Source organism: Panthera pardus, unplaced genomic scaffold (genome assembly GCF_024362965.1).
Source record: "Panthera pardus isolate Hobbes unplaced genomic scaffold, ASM2436296v1 HiC_scaffold_17, whole genome shotgun sequence".
Classification (NCBI taxonomy): Eukaryota; Metazoa; Chordata; class Mammalia; order Carnivora; family Felidae; genus Panthera; species Panthera pardus.
In genome coordinates, this window is record NW_026526732.1 from 46,859,848 (window position 1) to 46,883,430 (window position 23,583).

The 23,583-nt window shown below is 37.9% G+C and overlaps 1 long non-coding RNA gene across 1 annotated transcript; it reads right to left on the minus strand.

Moving 5' to 3' along the window:
• Positions 1 to 10,841: 10,841 nt before the first annotated feature.
• Positions 10,842 to 17,394, minus strand: LOC128777653 (uncharacterized). The gene is made up of 2 exons (XR_008422911.1): positions 15,943 to 17,394; positions 10,842 to 14,326 (listed from the first exon to the last, which is right to left on the minus strand). It is a non-coding gene; the product is annotated as an uncharacterized LOC128777653 (long non-coding RNA).
• Between the last annotated feature and the right edge of the window lie 6,189 nt (positions 17,395 to 23,583).

Below are 23,583 nucleotides of genomic sequence, written 5' to 3' on the forward strand. Positions count from 1 at the left end.
ACAAACACCACTATAAAATATAATAGAATATAGTTATGACACAACCAAAGAATATAATGTAAGAAGCTGCAAAAATAGTTCTTAAGAATTTAAATATCAGTAAGGTTACTAATTTATTAGATTTCCTAAATAAAAAACAAAAGTTTTAAGATGTGAAATGAAGTACCAGGTTTATTTTTCATCTTCTACCATACTCAAACAGACCCTTTGTTTTCTCTCACGGGTACCAGCAAGGGTTACTCTGTGGCTGCCAGGAGATCTGGGTATGGGATAGCCAAACTGAGATCAGATGACTGTTATGTTAAAATAAGCGTTCTGAGACTGTGGATTCATGAGACTGAGGATTCAGCAAGAGGAAAAACATTCACATCTCTGCTGTAGAAAAGTTATTAATGGTGTTAAGTATTTTGAAGAAAGAGAAAGCTAGGCAACTAACTTTGAGTTCAATCACAACAAAATTTTCTATTAAGCTCAGTATAAAAACAAACGATAGTATCAATAATATAAGCCAATTTCAGTAGCTTTTAACAAATGAACAAACATTCTTTTCTAAGACTATAAGCTCTGTGTAAAATAATACCATGCAGAACAAAGACTGGAATATTTCATGAAACACAGTGACTTTCAAGACTTTTTTTTCTGAAAGGAAGATATGCCGGGGAAATCATTATGCAATGAAAATCTATCTTCATCATGTATAACTTCACACAAAAATACCCAAATATTGCTCTAGTTTTTTTCCCTACTTGGAGGCAGATTATATGTGTACATGCAGTGTACATTTAGTGGAAATACATGTTTGGAACATAACTCCTCTTTGAGAATACCATCACAACAGTGAGGACCTGCCTGATAGAGAGCCATAAACTTTGCTCTTTAAGGCATCGTTTTAAATAATGTAGCTAACAATTGAATAGAACACAATGCCTGACTGGAGTTTTTGCACCCTCCGAGAACAAACAATTGTGTCAGGGGTTTGTCCTTGAGAAAATGTGGATAGAAGCTCAAAATGGGATTTGCCGATTGGTTTATCCAGGGTTCTCTGGCATAAACTTTTATGATACAAAAAGGAGAGATGCCAAGTGCCTTTCTCTGAAGAATGAGTTCTGATACAATTATGCTTCTTTAAGTGAGGTTTACTGCCACAGGAGTTAGAGAGTAGAAGGTTTCTCTTCTGTGAGAAGTAGTAAGTAGCTCCTGGAATAATGTAGAATGGTACTATATTGACCTGCAAAACTATTCCTCAACCATACCCTCTTCAATAGTTTTTATTAAGGCATCTGAAATGGCCTGATCACTTTTCAGTTTTCTTATTATTGTATTCCTTTATGACACACAAATCACTTTGAAATAGAGAAAAAATAAAACATAAAATTTGAAAGTAAAGTATGAAACCTCTTTCCAAAATGCAGTTATAAAGTTAGATAAAATTGACAAAACCAATCATTTCAGCACTCTGAAAATCGACCAAAGGTATACAACAATTTGAGAAGTGTTTAGGCTGGAAATTTTGGGAAGTGTTTAGGCTGCTGAATTTGGAGTAAGAATAAAGAGCATGTGGCATTCTGGCCTAGAGCTTCTCTCCATCCCCTGTTGCCTCCTCAGTAAGGACAGAGGTTTTGTAGAGGCAGGGGAGGCCATAAGGACTGGCAACTTCTCTTGTCAGGGTAAGTGTGAGCTCACTCAATTTGGAGTGGTGGGAGAGAACCACTCCCAAGACCATTATTAGTAGAAGTAATGATTTCTTAGGTGGGTGAACAGAGAGAGCCAACAGCTCTACTAGTCTGAGGCTGTGGTCACTGTTGAGGCATATTCCTGTCTGTGTATATGTGGAGAGCAGAGAGGGCCCAAGCTAGTCACCCATTCCTGGCCAACCCTGGAGCTGTGTACATGCACAGCGGAGACAGGAAAAGGCCCACTGGAAAGTAAAAGCTGAAGTTGAGCAGACTGAAAATAGCCTAAACTTAAAAAAAAAATTTTTTTTTTTGAGAGAGAGAGAGCACAGGTGTGTGTGCAAGTGGGTAAGGGGCACAGAGGATCTAAAGCGGGCTCTGCGCGGACAGCAGAGAGCCCCATGCCTGACTCACACTCATGAACTATGAGATCATGGCCTGAGCTAAAGTCAGACACTTCACCAAATGAGCCACCCGGGCACCCCCAAAAATAGCCTGAACTTTCATTGAGCTCCCCTACTCACACAGAGATCCACTGACAGAGGACAGAGACCTTACTGGCTCAACATGTTGAGCACAACCTGTCAAATCACTAAGTCGAGCAGACACAGGGAAACCAGGCTTAAGAAATAAAAGCAACTGTGTGTGTGTGTGTGTGTATGTGTGTGTAGATAATACTATATATACATATGTGTGTATACTGATATGCAGATATAATGTATATATGTATATAAATAAAGCTCTGCTAAGTTAAAAAATAGAGATATACGTATATATATGACATATATAATACACAGATATATATATCATATCTGGAGACATTAGCACATGCAAATGGTAGAGGAGAAAAATTACATAAATTTAGTTCAGGCAAGTTACTAAACTAGCAAACAAGAATCAACAACAACAATAACCTTCTAAAGTAAACAATAAATAAATAAATAAATAAATAAATAAATAAATAAATAAATAAAGCAATGAATCTAGACAATATGCTGTTTAATACGTCCAGTTTCAACTAAATAATTATGAAGTATGCAAAGAAACAAGAATGTATAACCCATATTCAGAAAATAAAGCAGTCAATATAAATAGTCTCTGGTTTAAAAAAAAAGTCTCTGGTTCTCCCCAAATCCCAAAAGTTGGATTTTGTAGACAAAAAAATACAAAGCACTTATTTTAAAAATCAGCTATTTAATTCAGAGAACTAAAGTAAACCATGTTTTAAGAATTAAAGGAAAGTATTACAGCAATGAATCAACATAGAAATTATCAGTAAGGTGGCAGAAATTAGAAAAAAGAATGAAATGCATATTCTGGATTTGAAAACCAAAATGAAACATTTACTAGAAGGACTCAATATCAGATTCAAGATTACAGAGTTAAAAATCAGTGAACCTGAAGACAGATCAGTAGAAATGATCCAAGCTGAAGAACATAGACCTTAGAACAATGTATCCATTTAGTGGGAGTTAACCAAGAAAAGAAAAATGAGGAGGCAGAAAAAATATTTGAAAAAATAATGACTGAAAACTTACCACATTTGATTAAAAACATTAATCTGCTTATCCAAGAGGCTCAATGAACCCCAAGTAAATAAATTTGCATTAAACTCTCCTCCCTGGCTTTCTGTGATTGTGTACTCTCATGCTTCCATGACTGCTCCTTCCTTGTATACTTTTCTTTCTCAATCCTTTTTTTTTTTTGCCGTGAGCGTGTGTATCTGTAAGTGTATTTTGAAATCCCATGAAACTCTTATTTTTCTATATCGCATACTCTCACATAGAAATTCCATCCATTTTTTGGGGCACCTGGGTGGCTCAGTCAGTTGAGAGTCCAACTTGGGCTCAGGTCATGATCACATGGTTTGTGGGTTTGAGCCCTGCATCGGGCTCTGTGCTGACAGCTCAGAGCCTGGTGCCTGCTTTGGATTCTGTGTCTCCCTCTCTCTCTCTCTCTCTGCCCCTCCCCTGCTTGTGCTCTGTCTCTCAAAAAATAAACACTTTAAAAAAAAAAAATAAATTCTATCCATTTTCACAGACTATCAGTAAAAAGACTATTGACTCTTACAACCAGATTGTCCTGTTAAATACCTCTTCTTGGATATTTCACTAGTCTACTGACTGCAGAAGAGAAATTCTTCTGTAGTACCATATTTCCATAATAGTATTAGTACTAAGAGTGGGAAACAGGAAACCTGAAACCTCAGTTGCCTTTGATTTTCCTTCTCCCCCAACTTTACTCAGTTGCCAAGCTCTGACAATTCTACTGACAATTTTCTTCTTATTATTCATTTCCAATAATACTACTTCCCTAGTTTAGGATTTCATTGATTCCTCACCCAGACTGATGTTACAGCAATAACTGGTTTTCATGACCTTGTTTTCTTCTTTCTTTAATCCATCCAAAATATAGTATTCAGGTTGATATTCTTAAAACCCAACTCTGATCATTTCACTCCCTGTTAAAATGACAACAAAATGATAGTTTCCCATGGCTCAAAAAATAAAATCTGAGTTTGTTAACAGAACATTGCTTTTAAAATAATTTTTTTAATGTTTATTTATTTTTTAGAGAGACAGAGAGAGCATGGCGGGGGATGGGAAGAGAGAGAGGGAGACACAGAATCCAAAGCAGGCTCCAGGCTCTGAATTGTCACCACAGAGCCGGACGTGGGGCTCAAAGTGAGATCGTGACGTGAGCTGAAACTGGAGGCTTAACCAACTGAGCCACCCAGGCGCCCAACAGAACATTGCTTTTTAAATTGTATTTAGCACTTCCCTTCACCAACCTAAAACTCCAGCTGTGAAAAAAAAATTGGAGACTTTCTCCAATTCAACATAAATAAGTTTTAAAAAGAAGAAAGAAAGGGAAAAAATGGGAAAAAAGATAATTACTTGTGGGTGGGTACATGTTCCCTGACAACTTGTAAATGTTCTAAGATTTAACATTATGTAAGCTCTTGGAAGTGTAGCGTGGCCACATCAGCTATGGGAGATGAAAAGTCCAGGACACGTGGCCATGGAATATGGCAAGCAGATGGACAGGATTGGGGTGGAGGAGATCACACCCTGGACTTTTTCAGCCAGTTCAAGACCAGAAGACAAACTACTTTATCTACTGAGAAAAACCATGTTAGTAGTAAATGGATACAGATGAATAGAGATTCAAGTACAGGGTGCATGAGAAAAATAAAACAAAGATTACAGCAAACATTTCTGAAATACTGTTTTGCTATTTGGAACCACAGAGGAACTTGCAGTTCCAGATGGACCTGAGCAAGGATGTCTGGGCAAGCCCTCAGCAGTCCAGAGACCCTTGACAGTAGGAAGCTGGAGACTCTTGATGAACTGGCATGAAGCTGCTTTGTTTTTATAAACATGTTGCTGCCTGTACAGTATTTTGCTGGAAAATGGAAAAAGCTTTCTATTACTCTACAGCTTTGTGAATAGAGTAAGCTACATGAATTTTGCAAATTAGGTAACAAAAACTCTGCAGATGCTGGTTGGGTGTGGGTCAAATTGTTTAGCTAAGCTTTCCACTCACTCTGTACTTATGCCAAAGGTAATCTTTGGTTCAGTTTTTGAATTATAATGAATTCTAAATTCATATGATCCAAATTTAAAACATTTCACTATGAAAGAATGCATATTAATTAATGATAAATAGAGTCAAAAAGGAAGGTTAATTGGGACACCAGAGATGTGAAGTATGACAAGAGTTTTGTTACAGGAAGGAACTCATGACTTTTATTCTTTGTGGTTTTTGTTATTTCTCTCACCAGACAGAATCAAGGTAAGTGCAAAATTTCTGCTGGAGTTTCTAAAGGTCTTCAAAGTTATATCAAATTTCATAATATCCTACAAAACTGCCAAAAGTGTTATTGAATGCAGGAGTAAAAAGTCTACATAAATCAAGGCAGACTTAATTTATATTTAAGGTTCTCAGAGCCATTTCTAAAAAACCAAATCACACAGGTCATTTTTGCTAATAGCCATTAAGAAGTGTGTCAAACCATTTTACTCTATTTATCTGAAATCTCAGATTTCAGAACATAATTTTTCTTTCTTTTTTTATTTGAGAGAGAGAGAGAGAGAGAGAGAGAGAAAGAGAGAGAGAGAGAGAGAATGTGTGTGAGTCGGGGAGAGGGGCAGAAGAAGAGAGAATCTTAAGCAGGCTCCATGCTTAGTGTGGAGTCTGACGCAGGGCTTGACCCCACAACCCTGGGAACATGACCTGAGCTGAAATCAACAATCTGATGCTCAACCAACTGAGCCACCCAGGTGCCCCATAGTTTTTCTAAATCTTTGGTCTTTATTTGACCCAGACCCTCTGTAATCATCAGTAATAATAATGCTTTTCAATTTTTAACTCTGTGATTAGAGATTTTCTCATTTTAAATGATGAATACTATTGCAAAATTTAGCTAAAGTAAATCCTGCACAAAGCAACTTTTCTTATATATGTTTTCTTCATGTATACAAGGTACTATACCATGGCTGTGAGGAGCAAGGGTTCTGGAGCCAGATCACTTAGATTTATGTACAAGCTCTACCACTTACCAGCTGTGTGACATCAAACAAATATTTATTATCTGTGCCTCAGTTTCCTTATCTGTAAAACAGGGGTAATGATAGTATTTATGACTCATAGGGCTATTGCTTTAAAAAAGATAAAATGTAAACATGGGCATTATCAGTATATCACTATCATGAGCTATTCTCATTATAGTTATAAATATTAATACATATGTATCAGTCATTAATATTTTGCAACAAAGATTATGAAATTAGCCTAAAATATATAGTCAGATATTTGGGGCACAATATAATTATATTAACATAATTTAATGTTTTTCATTCTTTAAAACATGCAAACAAATACAGCAGACCACGTCAATCAGGTAGGCGGCATTCTGTATTAGTTTTAAAATAATGTGTATTTTTAAAACAATTTTTAGAAATTATAACTGTTACATTCAAATGAGCAAGTCTTTACCCAAAATTAACTCCATCACATTATTTAGCATCTTGCAGGCTTGTATATCATTCTTCCATTCAACTTCTTAGATTTTGTCTAGGCCATCATGATCCTTTTCAATAGGGTATACTTTCTGTTACTATACTGCAAGATTTGTACTTTTAGATTTTTATTGTATAAAACAGATTTATTATTGAATAAAATTCCTCTTGGATTCCAAAGGAGTTGACATCTCAATACAAATGTACAACAGGGATGTTCATATGCTGACCATAATTCTGAGAAGATCTTTATGATTAAGTACACACAGAGAGAAGAAAACAATACTATCCGCAAAGAGAGCTATATTCTCTGGACATAGTTTATGAAACTTGGGCAGTGTGTGAAGTAAGTGAGCCACAGGAAGTGAAACTGTGAATTACATCAAATGAAAAAATGAGGTAGAATCGTTATCTTTCAGAATGCGATTTGGCTTTGGGGCTCCTGGGTGGCTCAGTTGGTTGAGCATCTGACTCCTGATTTCAGCCCAGGTCATGATCTTACAGTTCATGAGATGGAAGTTCACGCTGGGCTCTGCGTTCACAGCACTGAGCATGCTTGGGATTCTCTCTCCCTCACTCTCTGCCGCTCCCCCCCCCCCCCCCAACAAACAAAGAAACAAACAAATGTGATTTGGCTTTAATGCTGCTGGAAGGCAGCAGTGATTTCAAGCTTTCTTTAAAAAGGTTAAAATGGGAATTTAACCACAGAATCAAGATGTTGAGTATATAAGCTCATTCATTCATTCAACAGATATATGTGTGATACACTGGGAATAATAAAGACACAAAGATAAGAGCTTGCCCTCAAAAATATTAGAGTCTAATAGTGACAGATAAATGCATAAACAGATTAGTACAGTAATGTTCACTAAAGTAAGACGAATTTAATAAACCAGCTAGGATGGAGAGCAATATAAAGAAATGAACTTCTTTCACATTTCTTTTTTCTAAATTGCATTGTCTTACCTCTGGGTAAGGAGCAAAAGGGATTGAGTAATGTAATTTGAGCGATATTTCTTAATTGGTAAATAGAAAAAAATTATACATTTTTTTTTTTAAAAAAAGATGGTAGCATTTTAAAATGATGCTTTTATAGATACTCTGAAAAGAACATGAGGAGTTGGAAAGACCTGATTTAGATGCTGGCATTTCCACTTAATAGATTTATAGATTTATTAAATATCTTGGACTTTCCTGAGGCTCACTTTTCTTATTTGTAAACTAAAAATGATACCTACTCTGAAGGACAGTTAAGATACAACATAGATCAGTAGTTGCTGCTTGAATTGATATGAAAACATGTTAATTCCATTCTCTTTTTATGGACAATTTACTAATTTTCATCTTAATAGTGAATGAGAATTCCTGTTGCTCCACATCTGCACCCATACTTGGGATTGTTGGTATTTTTAATTTTAGCTCTTCTGGAAAAAAACCTAGTGGTATTTAACTGTAGCTTTACTTCACATTTAATTTAATTTGCATTTCCCTGATTACTAAAGAAATTATAGACGTTTCTTATATTTTTGGCAGTCGGGATATCCTTTTTGTGTGTACGTGTGTAAAAAGGCTGTTCTTCTTTAATTTTTATTATTTTTAATTTAAAAAACATTTTTTAAAATTTATTTTTGAGAGAGACAAAGACAGAGCATGAGCAGGGGAGAGACAGAGAAAGGCAGAAACACAGAATCTGAAGTAGGTTCCAGGCTCTGAGCTGTCAGCACAGAGCCCGACAAGGGGCTCAAACTCACCAACTGTGAGATCATGACCTGAGCCTAAGTCAGCCACTTAACCGACTGAGCCACTCAGACGCCTCTAAAATGCCTGTTCTAATGTTTTGCTTATTTTTCATTTGGGTTGTTTTATACACTGATTTGCAGATATTCTGTTTAATGTTTATTTATTTTTGAGACAGAGAGAGAAAGAGCGAGCGTGAGCAGGGGAGGGGCAGAGAGAGGGAGACAGAGGATCTGAAGCAGGCTTCAACCCTGACAGCTGAGAACATGATATGAGGCTCGAACTCACGAACCCTGAGATCATGACCTGAGCCGAAGTAGGATGCTTAACACCCTGAGCCACTCAGGGGCCCTGCAGATATTCTTTATATATATGCTGGATATTAGACTCTGATATGTAATATATTTTTTCCTTTAAGTTTATTTATTTTGAAAGAGAGAGAGAGAGCACACATGTGCAAGGGAGGGGCAGAGAGTGAGGGAGAGAGAGAGAGTATCCACAGCAGACTCCCCCCTATCAGCCTAGAGCCCAATGTGGGGCTCGAATACTCAAACATGAGATCGTGACCTGAGCCAAAATCAAGAGTCAGACGCTTAACTGACTGAGCCACCCAGGCACCCCTGTAGTATATTTTTCTACCCTGTAGCTTGACTACAAGTAATTAAAGGTGTCTTTTGATAAAATGGAAATTTAAAAGTTCTTAGTGTTAGCATGGTCTAATTATCCTTTTGTTGGTCCTTTTGTGTCCTGTTTAATATATAAAGAGGTTATTTCAAAGGTGAGTTTTTCTGGACCCTGGTTTTTTTTCAATGATCTTTTTGTTTAATCTTACACCAATACTACACTGTCTTAATTATTATAGACATACAATAAGTATTAATATCCATTAAAGATTATTCTACCTCTTCTCTCCTATTCAAAAGTATCTTGTCTGGGGGCACCTGGGTGGCTCAGTCGGTTAAGCATCCGACTTTGGCTTAGGTCATGATCTCATAGTTCATGAGTTTGAGCTCCACATCAGGCTCTGTGCTGACAGCTCAGAGCCTGAAGCCTGCTTCTGATTTTGTGTCTCCCTCTCCCTCTGCCCCTCCCCCACTCGCTCTCTCAAAAATAAGTAAACATTTAAAAAAAATTTTTTAATTATAAAAAAAAACCCTCAAAAGTGTCCTGTCTGTACCTGGTCCTCTGAATTTTCATATATATGTACATATTTAGAATGTCTTCAAGTTCCTTTCTCTCTCTGTCATGCACAGATAAGGTTAGTCACACATACAAACCTAGTAGGACTTTGATTGCAATTTTATTGAATTTAAAGCTCAGTTTCAATAATATTAACATTTTAAATGCTGAGTTGTCCAATATATGAGTGTGGTAAAGGCTTGCATTAGTGTTTTTTAGTATCTCTCAGGAGTGTCTTATGTTTCACAATTTTTAAATATTTATTCCTCGGTTTTAAATATTTTTATACTATTGTACATTTTTTTAAATTTTATTTTCTGTTGTTATCAGTCATAGAAATGCAATTAAAAATTTTTTAATGTTTGTTTATTTTTGAGAGACAGAGAGACAGAGAGACAGAACATGAGATCATGCCCTGAGCCGAAGTTGGATGCTCAACCAACTGAGCCACCCAGGTGCCCCCAGAAATGCAATTTTTGAAATATATAGCTGTTAAATTCATTTAATTCTATCTGTAGAATCTTTGGCATTTTCTACATAGATAGGTCACATTAAATAATAGCAGTTTTACGTTTTTTTAAAAATTCTTTTTCTTTCCTTACCACAGTGACTAGGACCTCCAGTATAAGGCTGAGCAGAAGTGGTGGTAATTCTCATACATGTCTTATTCCTAATCTCAGAGGTAAAGATTTCTGTGGTGACTGCTATTAGTGTTTTACAGATATCCTCTATGAAAGAAATTCTTTTCTTAGTTTGCCAAAAGTTGTATGTTGACCAGAAACAAATGTTGACTTTAAGCAACTACTTTTCCAGAAAGATGATCAAACAATCTTCCCTTTATTCTGTTAAATTCTAATTGGTTTTCCAATGTTAAACTAACACTGCATAATTACAACAAACTCAATTTACGTGTGACATATTATCACTTGTACATATTGTTGGGTTAGCTGACATTAAGAATTTTTGGGGTGTCTGGGTGGCTCAGTCAGTTAAGCCTCTGACTTCAGCTCAGGTCATGATCTCTTGGTCTGTGAGTTCAAGCCCTACATCAGGCTCTGTGCTGATATCTCAGAGCCTGAAGCCTGCTTCAGAGTCTGTGTTTCCCTCTCTCTGTCTCTCCCTCCCTCTCTCTCTCTCAAAAATAAATAAATATTAAAAAAATTTTTTTCCAGTTTTTTCAGCAATAATAATGAAATGAAATAACTAACAATGATTACATCCAGAAAAGCAATGCAGTGACAATTTTCCTTTATTAAATTTTACATATAAAACAGAACTAGTAAAAAATTAATAAAATGCAAGAAATACAGTTTTAATACTTTTAAAGTACATTAATTTTTTTAAAACAGGAGAAAAATATTTATACCTACATATTGGTCTGCCATGGTGATGAATAATTCCATTGTGGTTTCTGGCTTTGAAAGTTCACTTCCACAAATTTGTCAATGGTATTATTGTCAAACTGATCTTCATATATTCATAGTCAATAGAATCAGTATATAGTATATACCTGGTCTGTCAATCCATTCACACTAATAGTTGATTAAAGAACCCTTTTTACTTATTTTAATTTCATATGTTTCTCTCACATGAAGAGAGATATAGAAATAGAAAGCTTTCAAATAAGGTTGTTTATCAGAGATTCATAAAAATCCCATTTCATAGTAAATTCAAGAAATTGTCCAAGTCTTTGTTCTCTGGGGTTCATGTGTTTCAAATGTTTCTGCAGTTGAAAATTTCCACTAAAACACCTTCACCAGAAATTTCATCATAAATTTCTATTATATTTGGTAAAATTCCCCCACAGCTTGTAATGTTTGTAAATTATTTGAGCTTCCTTCAGGTTCAGTTCATATCTCTAACCCTATGTACTGTGTAATCCTGAGTTTAAACACAGATTCAAAATAAACAATTATACCAGAGTGATTATGAAAATAAAAAACAGAAGTTGGTTGCTTATTCTTGAAATAAAAGTGTAGCTGAGTTCACCTGTAGGGGAGTTGGAATTACTTCCATATAGAATACAATGTTTATTGAAGAATAAGTCATAGAAAAGGTAAGGGCACCTGGGTGGCTCAGTCGGTTAAGCGTCCAACTCTTGATTTCAGTTCAGGTCATGTTCTCACAGTTCATGGTATCAAACCCAACATCAGGCTCCATGCTGCCAGTGGAGCATGCTTGGGATTCTCTCCCTCTCTCTCTGCCCCTCCCCGGCTTGCACATGCTGTCTCTCAAAATAAGTAAACTTTAAAAACATGGTAATTTTCAACTTACATATGTATAATTACATTTCAGTAAGTGCACCAGGTGTTTAGAACTTAAACCTACAGAAGATTGCTTTTTCAGACACGAGTAGTATCACTGGCATTGCTTAGAATTGTCAGTGCATAGTATTAATATAAGCAGACAGACTTTTACTATTATTTTATTTTATTCCTTTAAAATTTTCTGCACACAACGCACTCCTTTACCGCCTATACTAGTAGGGGTAGACCACTGCCACCATTCCATCCTTGGTATACCTCTGTCCGGATGAGAAAAATAATGAGGGAAGCTGAAAAGAAACATTCATTTTCTTCTAACAAGCAGGCCAAAGAGTCTTCTGGAATTAAGAGATGCCAAGTAATTACAAGAATAATGAAGTGGTTTGTTGATTTATTTCTGGAAATATTCATTAAAAATACAAATTGCATTCACTTTTGCTCCTGCACTAGGCTTGTTAAATCATTACAATGTGCGTCATTTTTGTTTATCTGCCATCACTGGCAGTGCAGTAAAAGAACTTGTTCTAATGTCATGGAGTGGATAACCAACTGATATACCAAGATTAAAAATTTTGGTAAGGCAGACAAACCTCAGAAGTACCATTTGAGGTATTTCCTGGCCTTATCTGACACTTATCCCAAATTGAAGGGAGGAGAAGTCATGCTGTTCAATAAATGTGCATCCTTCCGGATCTGGAAAGAAAATGTTCTGAGAAATGTAAATAAATTTGGGGTGAAACATAACGTGAATCTTAATAGGCTTCAGCAAATGTCAAGCTTCTGGTTCACAGTTTAAAAAAGAAAAAAATTACTTCAGATATGGTAAAATTCCAACATCCTAAGAACGTAGTACTGCAGAAATTGTAGTAAGTAAAAATAACTGGAAAGCAGCATTAAATCTTGAAATGAAAATGACTACATCTTATATGATTTTTACACTTTACCAACAAATTTGGTTGAAAGAAATAAACATCTTTCCTACCGGTCACAAAATAAATAGAAGAAATGCCCATTTGGTGTTTCCTGTTTGGTTCTGTTGGTGGGACTAATATTTCCTCCTGCTCTAACAATTGAGGATGTTCATGTTCTTGACCCCTCCACAGGGAAGCAGGAAAAAATCTGAACTCTGATGACTCTGTGTACTTCTGGCTTTGATGTGCTGCTCTGGCCTCTGTGGTAGAAGTGCCCTGTGCAGAGGAACAGAGCTGAACTTGTATTAAAAGCAGCGAAAATGGCAATTAAAGGTTTGATGTTTAGCAGTTGCATCTGTAAGTTTACTTGTGTAAGACTGTAACTTCTGTAGTAACACACTTAATGGTTTTAACTGCTCGCAAAGTTAGGCAGATAAAATATACAATAAGGCATTTTCTTTTTTTTTAATATAATTTATTGTCAAATTGGCTAATATACAGTGTGTAAAGTGTGCTCTTGGTTTTTGGGGTAGATTCCCATGGTTCATAGCTTATATACAACACCCAGTGCTCATCCCAACAAGTGCCCTCCTAAATGCCCATCATCCATTTCCCCTTCCTCCTCATCCCATCCCCCATCAACCCTCTGTTCTCTGTATTTAAGAGTCTCTTATGGTTTGCCTCCCTCCTTCTCTGTAACTGGTTTTTTTTTCCCCTTGCCTTCTCCGATAGTCTTCTGTTAAGTTTCTCAAGACCCATATACAAGTGAAAACATATGATCTCTGTCTTTCTCTGACTGACTTATTTCACTCAGCATAATACCTCCCAGTTCCATCCACGTTGTTGCAAATGGCCAGATTTCATTCTCAATGCCAAGTAGTATCCCATTGTATATGTAAACCACATCTTCTTTATCCATTCATCAGTTGATGGACATTTAGGCTCTTTCCATAATTCGGCTATTGTTGAAACTGCTGCTATAAACATTGGGGTACATGTGCCCCTATGAATCAGCACCCCTGTAACCTATTTTTAATTTTTTGAGGAATCACCACACTGTTTCCAGAGCAGCTGCATCGGTTTGCATTCCCACCAATAGAGCAAGAGGGTTCCCATTTCTCCATATCCTCGCCAGCATCTGTTGTTTCCTGAGTTGTTAATTTTAGCCACTCTGAGCGGTGTGAGGTGGTGTCTCAGTGTGGTTTTGATTTGTATTTCCCTAATGAGGAGTGACATTGAACATCTTTTCAGGTGTCTGTTGGCCATTTGGATGTCGTCTTTGGAAAAGCGTCTATTCATGTCTTCTGCCCATTTCTTCACTGGATTATTTGTTTTTTGGGTGTTGAGTTTCTTAAGTTCTTTATAAGTTTTGGATACTAACCCTTTATGTGATATGTCATTTGCAGATATCTTTTCCCATTCCATTCATTAGTTGCCTTTTAGTTTTGTTAATTGTTTCTTTTTCAGTACAGAAGTTTTTTTTATCTTGATGAGGTCCTAATAGTTCATTTTTGCTTTTAATTCCTACAATAAGGCATTTTCTAAAAGATATGTAAAAATGGCCAATGAAGTAGTAAGCATATAGCAATAATGGGCCCATTGATAACAGAATATTTAAAGGGAACATTTTGGGGGCGCCTGGGTGGCGCAGTCGGTTAAGCGTCCGACTTCAGCCAGGTCACGATCTCGCGGTCCGTGAGTTCGAGCCCCGCGTCAGGCTCTGGGCTGACGGCTCGGAGCCTGGAGCCTGCTTCCGATTCTGTGTCTCCCTCTCTCTCTGCCCCTCCCCCGTTCATGCTCTGTCTCTCTCTGTCCCAAAAATAAATAAAAAACGTTGAAAAAAAAATTAAAAAAAAAAAAAGGGAACATTTTGGAGTCAACTATTATTATAATGCTTTGAAGTCTTAAACTCCAAATACCTTATAATCCCAATGATTTCTATCCCTTGGATGCCAGCTGTGGTTCTAGCAAATCATTTGCCTGAGATCCTGACAAGAAAATCCATCCTCCTTCAACTCTAGCTTTTCTGAAACCCCAAAATGATAATGGTTCAGGTTCTCAGGGTTCAGACCCTCCCAAGGTCATGTCTGAGAGCTCAAAAACTCATTTCAACCTTGTCTGTTAACCTAATCCTCCTCTTCTTTATGTATTTGTTCACCTTGTGATGGAAGAGAGGGAGAAATCCATGAAACATTTATTTTAATTTTCTACTAGGAAATAATCCCACAAAGTCTCTGACTCACCTCTTTTTGTACTTAAGGGCCAATCGATTACTCTTTGTGATGTGCTGGGTAACTAAGTGAGAAAAATGGAGTCTGTTTTGGAGAAGGATGGTACTATTATCAGCTAACGATACCTTCCCCTGACTTTTCCCTGTTCTTTTCTTTCCTTGCTGTCTACACTGTAAACCCTTTTAGAATCCATTAATTTCCCTTTTGCAGAAACCCATCCATTTTCCCCAGAAGGCATGCATATTTGAGGATCACACAAGTGACCCCCAACGTCAGCCTCAAGGCTACAGTTTAGTCAACGTGAAATGTCATGAACTCTACTGCCTGACTGTAATCATTTTGCAAAGTTTATGGTAACATTTTGATTTGGGCTTTCCCTCTTTATAGACTGTTCTAATGGAATGGATTTAGGAACATATATTTATTTTTTCACCTCTTGAGTGATTTTTATGCTTCATTTTGCTCTTACACGTTATTTCCCTCATTCAGATTTCTATATATTTTACTTTTCTTTCCATGAAGTCTTCCTCCTAATTGATACTCTGCAGCTCAGCAGTAAGCTTTAGGGAGCACCCAAAATCTTCATATTTGACAAACGAAGAGAGAATATAACAGTGTTCTTGGCCAAGTAAAAGAGACATGGAGTTAGGAGTGTAGTGAGTCAGGATTTGGCCTCCGCAGCATCAGCTAAACTATCCCTACTGCCACAGCACTGGATGAAAATACACGGCAATGAAGAGGGACAATGGTCACACAGGGTTATGTTGGCACCCTTTACATATTATCAGCAAGATCTAAAGAAGGACACTGACATGAAGATCACAGTAACTGCCAAAAGATTTCATCACTCTTGGCACAAGTTGCCCCTATGATATTTCAAACATAAAGGTCTTTCTTTCAAAGAAAGAGCTGAAGAGAACACTTACCTCAGATTTTCCTTTTTTCTCTGTAGGCTCTTATTCCTCAGGCTTCTGCTTTCTCTCCTCTGAGCTCCTCCAGGATGAGGCCTCTCTCCCCGTTACTATAGTAATGGGTCAGGAAAATATCTGAATACATGCTGCAAAGTTAGTCAGTAAATTATAAATGGGTTACACATTTAAAAAGGCAGAGGGGCACCTGGGTGGTTCAGTCAGTTAAGCACTCAACTCTTGATTTCAGGTCAGGTCATGATTTCACGGTTTGTGGGAGCAAGTCCCGTGTCGGGCTCCATACTGACATGTGGAGCCTGCTTGGGATTCTCTATCTGCCCCTTCCCTGCTCGCATGCAAGCATGCTCTCTCTCTCTCTCTCAGAAGAAATAAATCAACATTTTAAAAAATAAATAAAAAGGCAGAATTGTAAATCAGAGAGTAGTGGTCTTCACACAGAAGGCAGAAGGAAATTACACAACACACATCAGAGCATCAGAATGTGACAAACAAAAGTTGTATAAACATCTTACCTTTGCGGGAGTCCATCTACCTACCCCAGTTGCTATACAGGGCACTAGGCTCTATGAAAATGATAAAAGGTACAAGACATTTGGGGATGAAGGCAAGGTAGAAATTACAAATTATTTTATACAATTTATCCAAGAAAACAAGAGAGAAAACCCGTATGTTTACAACTTAGCTTGCCTCTTGAACTAAAAAGCTAATGGGATTTTGGTGATGGCTTATTCTGGCAGTCCTTACCCAGGGGGACACATCACAACTTGTGACAGACATTTTCAGAAACATGCCTGGCCTTACCCTAGGCCTGGTAAAATAACTGAGAGTGAGGCCTTGGGACTTTGCAAAAATTAGGCAACTAGTGTCTCAGTCTTCTGGGTTTTCCTTTTGCATAAAAATCCACCTCTTTCCAGTGACTTGTGAGTTTGGGAGCTTTGGTGTCTGAAGGACTCCTCTGATGCCACTAAACGTGATTCTGGGATAGCAACATATGGCCCTAGACTTTTTCAGGTGACCTCCCCCGCCCCCAAGAGGGTTGTTTCCCATCCTAGGTGAGCAGTTAAACTCTGCTGCTTCCAAAACCACATAATACTGGAACAGGTGGTACTTGTGCCTACTTGGTCTCCAACTGTCATGCGAAGAGGTCACGGGCACTCATTATTATGGCCTCATGGTGCAAACATGAAATGGAATAAATTTAGAGAAAACTTAAAAGCAGACAAGTAGGAGAGCACACACAATCGCCTGAGCCTTCATTACCCACAATTTAGGTCAGGCAGACAAGGACTGCATGCACCCTCAGAAGGATGATACTGGCCCCTAGAATCCACCACCCATTGACAGGGATAGGAAAGGGGAGGGCAGTGAACATCTATGTAACGGCACAGTCAAATTATCAGTCTGTTCTTTACTTGAGCTCAAGCTGATTGAGTTAAAAATTGGCAGGTGCCCAACAAAGCCACACTCTCTTTGTGATATATATATATATATATATATATATATATGGCAATATATATATATATATATGGCACTGTATGTAATCCTCAATCCTCACAGTGTCTTGACATTTCCACAGCTACAGACCCTGCAACTGTGTTCTTCCATGTCTGCCGTGATTTCCCTGTCCTTTCGACTGATGAAAACTTGAGACTCACAGAGTCAACCTAAACAGCTATTAGGGGTGTAGTTAGGATTACAGCCTGAGTTTGACTCCCAAACTCATATTCTAGCCATAAATCCAAACCACCAACTCCCAGCGGGTTACTCGTTCCCAGATATCAAAGCAGTCCAGGGAAAATAGGCAAAATATCTTTATTTCCCTGATTAGGCCTGCTATTGCACTTACCTCAGAGTCAGGCCAAAACTAAGGAAAATCTGCCCACTTACCACTGGCAAGATGATTAAGTAAGATATAAATTCACATCGAAATGATGGTGGAATTAGTTGGGAAGGCCAACAGCAGACATGGCTTTGGGACCTGTATTTCTTGTATATAAGAAAATCCCTTTGTGGGCTGGAGATAAGCAGTGTAAGGGAAATCTACTGACTGCTGAGTTCATACATAAGGTAACTCTTACTGACTCTTGTTGGAGAGTCAGGGACAGTCATGATTAAATTGAGATGAGAAGAAGGAGTAGGAGTTAGCTGTATGAAAAGGGAGGAACTGAACGTCAAGTGCAAAGGCCTATGAACAGGAAAGAGAAGAAGCTAAGAGTTCACCAACATGTTTGGGGTGAAGAAGCTGATGTGGAACCAATCAAAAGTTGAGGCTGTGAGGTAAGGGCCAGATCATGCAGAGCCTTACAGGCCATGTTAAAGATACTGTATATAATCTAAGGACCATAAGAAGACATTGTAGGATTTTAAGGAGGTCCAGGATATGATCAGATTCACATTTCATATTCCCCATTTTCTCTCCTCATTTCCTGTCCCAGGCTTTTACTCTAATAAATTTCTTGTACATTTAATCCTGAATTAGCATCTGCTTCTTGGAGAATCCATGCCAACATAACTCACAGAACTTTTTAGAAGTAAATGAGTTAAGGTATGTGTATTATACTTTTTAAAAGAGGGGGTTTCTCAATCAATTTCACGGACATCTGTTAAATATATTCTTTACTGTAATTAGTTTTAGGATCTCGAAGTCACCTACAGGACAACCAGAGACCATCTTTCTGGGATAGCTGTTGTTTCAGGTCATTTAGCACCATGTTCCATTGCATTGCTGTGGTAAAGATTATCTCATGACTTGAAGGAATAATGAGTCATCAAAAAGTATTTTTAAAAAATTCTGCTTATCTAGTAGAGTTTGGATCATTAATTAAAAGCTATGAAAAACAAATTTCCCTAAGTCCAGTTCCAGGAGAGGGTCAGGCTATCTATCCATTTATTGTTAGACACAGATATCTGAAAAAGAAGCATAATTTTGAAATTATTATTTTAATAAAAAGGATAACATTTTCTATCAGAACATTCCTTATTACTGCTACTTTTCCACAAGACATACAGTATATTCTACATACTACAGAGCATTTAGACAAATGGTTAAATCACTAAATTGTGGAACCACTGATTTTATTTTATTATTATTATTATTATTATTATTATTTTAAATATAATTTATTGTCAAGTTAGCTAACATATAGTGTATACAGTGCTCTTGACTTTGGGAGTAGATTCCCATGATTTATCGCTTACAAAAACACCCAGTGTTCATCCCAACAAGTGCCCTCCTAAATGCTCATCACCAATTTTCCCCTCTCCACCCGCCCCCATCCACCCTCGTTTGTTCTCTGTATTTAAGAGTCTCTTATGGTTTACCTCCCTCTCTGTTTGAAACTATTTTTTCCTCCTTCCCTTCTCCCATGGTCTTCTGCTAAGTTTCTCAATTTCCACATATGAGTGAAAACATATGATATCTGTCCTTCTCTGACTGACTTATTTCACTTAGCATAATACCTTCCAGCTCCATCCACATTGCTGCAAATGGCCAGATTTCATTCTTTCTTATTGCCAAGTAGTATTCCATTGTATACATAAACCACATCTTGTTTATCCATTCATCAGTTGATGGACATTTGGGCTCTTTTCATAATTTGGCTATTGTTGATAGTGTTGCTATAAACATTGGGGTACATGTGCCCCTATGAATCAGCACTCCTGTATCCTTTAGATAAATTCCTAGTAGTGCTATTGCTGGGTTGCAGGGTAATTTTACGTTTAAGTTTTTGAGGAACCTCCACACTGTTTTCCAGAATGGCTGCACCAGTTTGTATTCCCACTGACAGTGCAAGAGGGTTCCCATTTCTCCATATCCTCACCAGCATCTGTTGTTTCCTGAGTTGTTAATTTTAGCCACTCTGAGCAGTGAGGTGGTACCTCACTGCGGTTTTGATTTGTATTTCCCTGATGATGAGCAATGTTGAGCATCTTTTCATGTGTTTTTTGGCCATTTGGATGTCTTCTTTGGAAAAGTGTCTATTCATGCCTTCTGCCCATTTCTTCACTGGATTATTTGTTTTTTGGGTGTTGAGTTTGGTAAGGTCTTTATAGATTTTGGATACTAACCCTTTATGCAATATGTCATTTGCAAATATCTTCTCCCATTCTGTCGGTTGCCTTTTAGTTTTGTTGACTGTTTCCTTTGCAGTGCAGGAGTTTTATCTTGATGAGGTCCCAATAGTTCATTTTTGCTTTTAATTCCCTTGCCTTCAGAGACATGTTAAGTAAGAAGTTGCTGCAGCTGAGGTCAAATAGATTGTTGTCTTGTTTTCTCCTCTAGGGTTTTGATGGTTTTCTGTCTCACATTTAGGACAGACAGCATATTCTACATACTACAGAGCATTTAGGCAAACGGTTAAATTACTAAATTGTGAAACCACTGATTTCAAATCACATAGATTATTATTAAATTATCAGTCAAAGATGCAGCCCCAAAGGGCCAACTTCTAACACATAGGCCAGGGCCATCTTGCTTATGCATGCATGGTGGACACTGCAGGAGTGGTGACCTCAACACCAGAGCCCCCCCCCCCCCCCCCCGCCCCAAGTTCCAGGAAGCTCACAGCCCTTGGTCCTAAGCCATGGAGACGTCTTGCCCAGAGGGCCTGAACTGTCTGGGGACCAAAAACTGCTTGATGACCCCCCCAAGACTGGAAAGGCAGCAGCAACCATCTGGAGCACAGGGCTGTCCTCAGTATCTCGTGTTACAGAGAGAAATAGATGACCTTAAAGAGCAACTTGTGGCCATGCAGTCCCTGACTGACAAGTTCCAGACCCTTTGAAGCTGAGCCCAGCATCTTTGTACAAGAGGAGCAGCTAGTATCTTGGAAGCCAGAGATCCAGGGAGCTGTGGACAAGCTGGTTCCTTCCTTTTTGACCTCAGCCAGGGCTTCTTCTCCATTCTTTTGCACCCTCCCCACCCCAGTTCACAGCAATTTCAAAATAAAATACCTCTCATGTTAAAAACAAAAAACAGAAAAACTCTAGTTATGAATCAGAGGCCAATTCTATGTAACATTTAGGATTAGTTGGAAAGTCTTTATAGAAAGATCCATAAAACTCAGCCATGAACTCAACCATGAGCCAGAACAAGAACCTAACTCAAAAGCAGGTTTTGGTCTTCCTGTCTTCCATTTGCCCTTCTGTTTTGTTTTGTTTTGTTTTGTTTTTTAGCCTCAGTCTGAGCTCCTTTCAATAAATTTCTGAGATTTATAATATTAAGAAATTTACTGGGATAAACTTCAAGCATTGATTCTCTACCTCAGATGCAAATTTAGTTCATTTGGGAATTTTGGGATGAAATGGAGTGACTCCAGACCCACTAAAGGGGAATCAGAGTATTTGATGGAAGATAGTGGGGAGCTGTAGGGATCTGTATTTTTTAAAGCACCAGATATAACTGATGTGAAACAGCATTATGAGCCATAGCTTTGGAAGCCATCAATTGTCTAATTTTATGCAGTATAACACAGTGCTGCTGTGGGTTATATCTCCAGAGCACGGGTTCTGGAGATAAACAGTCTGGGCTCAATTCCTAAGTCTGCCTTTTACTAGCTTTGTGAGCATGAGTAAATTACTTAATTTCTGTACTTGATTTATTCAACATCCAATGTATATTTGTTGAGTGCCAGGCCCTGTTCTAAAAGTATACCAGTGGAAATTCCTACCCTGGGGACATTATTTACCATCTAGAACAAAGAGACTTACAGAACAAAAACAATATAATATTTTTAAAATATATATATTTGAAGATTATAAGATAATAGGGGGAAAAAGCAGGGTAGGGGTATTGAGAGTCTGTGTGTGTTGGATCTTCCACACTCACAGAGTTGTTGTGAAGGCGGAACAGATTTTACGTGTAAGGTGGTTAGAACAGTGCCTGGCACATAATGTTCAGTAAGTACTATGGACTATTCCCTTATTTTACCAATGAGGAAACTGATACTCAGAGAAGTGGAGGAATCTGTCCAAGTAAGTAAGACAGAAGGTGAATCAGGCCCCATGCTACCCGTGCCTCACCCACCTCAACTCACCCCTACAGGCATTTCAGTCTGGGGCTAGAAGACAGATGCTAAAACAATGGGGCCAGAGCCTACCTTTTTTTTTTTTTTTTTTTCTTTAAATGTTTATTTATCTTTGAGAGAGAGACAAAGACAGAACTGGAGCAGGGGAGGGGCAGAGAGAGAGGGAGACACAGAATCCAAAGCACAGAGCCTACCTCTTGACACAGATTCCTGTTCCTGAATGTGGCTCTTGCTGGTGCCATACATCAGAAGCAAATATTGCTAAATGTTACTTTTATTTGGCATCCCTGAAGACAGGGATAAGACAAAAGGCTAAAGGAACACACCTTGTGTGTAACTCTAGCCAACTCCTTAAGTGTCTTTATACTATAATAGTCATATAAGGGGTATCTACTGGTCTCCATGTACATCACGAATAGGTAAACAATGGCTAAGGAAAAAGCTAAAAGGAAACTATAAAATGCATTTTTATACAATATAATAATTATTATTAAAAACTTCCCGGGGCGCCTGGGTGGCGCAGTCGGTTAAGCGTCCGACTTCAGCCAGGTCACGATCTCACGGTCCGTGAGTTCGAGCCCCGCGTCAGGCTCTGGGCTGATGGCTCAGAGCCTGGAGCCTGTTTCCGATTCTGTGTCTCCCTCTCTCTCTGTCCCTCCCCCGTTCATGCTCTGTCTCTCTCTGTCCCAAAAATAAATAAACGTTGAAAAAAAAAAACAAAAAACAAAAAACAAAAAAAACTTCCCTTAGGGGCGCCTGGGTGGGTTGGTTGGTTGGGCAGCTGACTTTGACTCAGGCCATGATCTCACAGCTCGTGAGTTCAAGACCGCGTTGGGCCCTGTGCTGACAGCTCAGAGGCTGGATCCTGCTTCAGATTCTGTGCTTCCCTCTCTCTCTGCCCCTCCCCGGCTCATGCTCTGTCTCTGTCTCTCAAAAATAAACATTAAAAAAAAATTTTGTTTAATTTCCTTTAGAAATGGTACTATCGTGTGATTTAAAAAAATCTGATAATTTCTCCCAATATATTTAGGCCAAAGCATTATTTTAAAGCATTCCTGGAGTCTGATGGAACTTAGAAAGCTTACAAGCAGATAAGTCAGGAAAACAATAATTAAAGCCAATTTTTGGTAAAAATGTGTTATTGGAATAACTTATCTGAGCTAAAGTCCTATGAAATGTCCAAATAATTCCTCTAACCCTTTCTTAGAATGACTAATATTTGTTTGAGTTACAAAATAACTATGAAGATTAAAACCCGTATGAGTGACTAAGCTCAAACTTGTTCCCATGACCCTCGTGTCTAAAAAAAAAAGAGAGAGAGAGAGAAAGGAAAAACTGAATTCAAATTTAATTAAAAATTAAATCTGAGGTTGAGTAAAGGAAGGAGCAATCACTTTAAATATGTTGCAATCCATACTAGAACCTAAATGAAAAATGTAATTTGCTCTGTTAAGAGTCTTGCCTTATGATAATACAGCAAAATCTTCTTTTATCCTTATTGTGAGAGCAGATGGACCGGAAAGGAGAAAGACAAAACAGTAAACCTTGATTTAGGATAAGAGATTAAATTGACATAAAAAAAAAATGGAAAAAGGAAATCATTAAGGCAGTG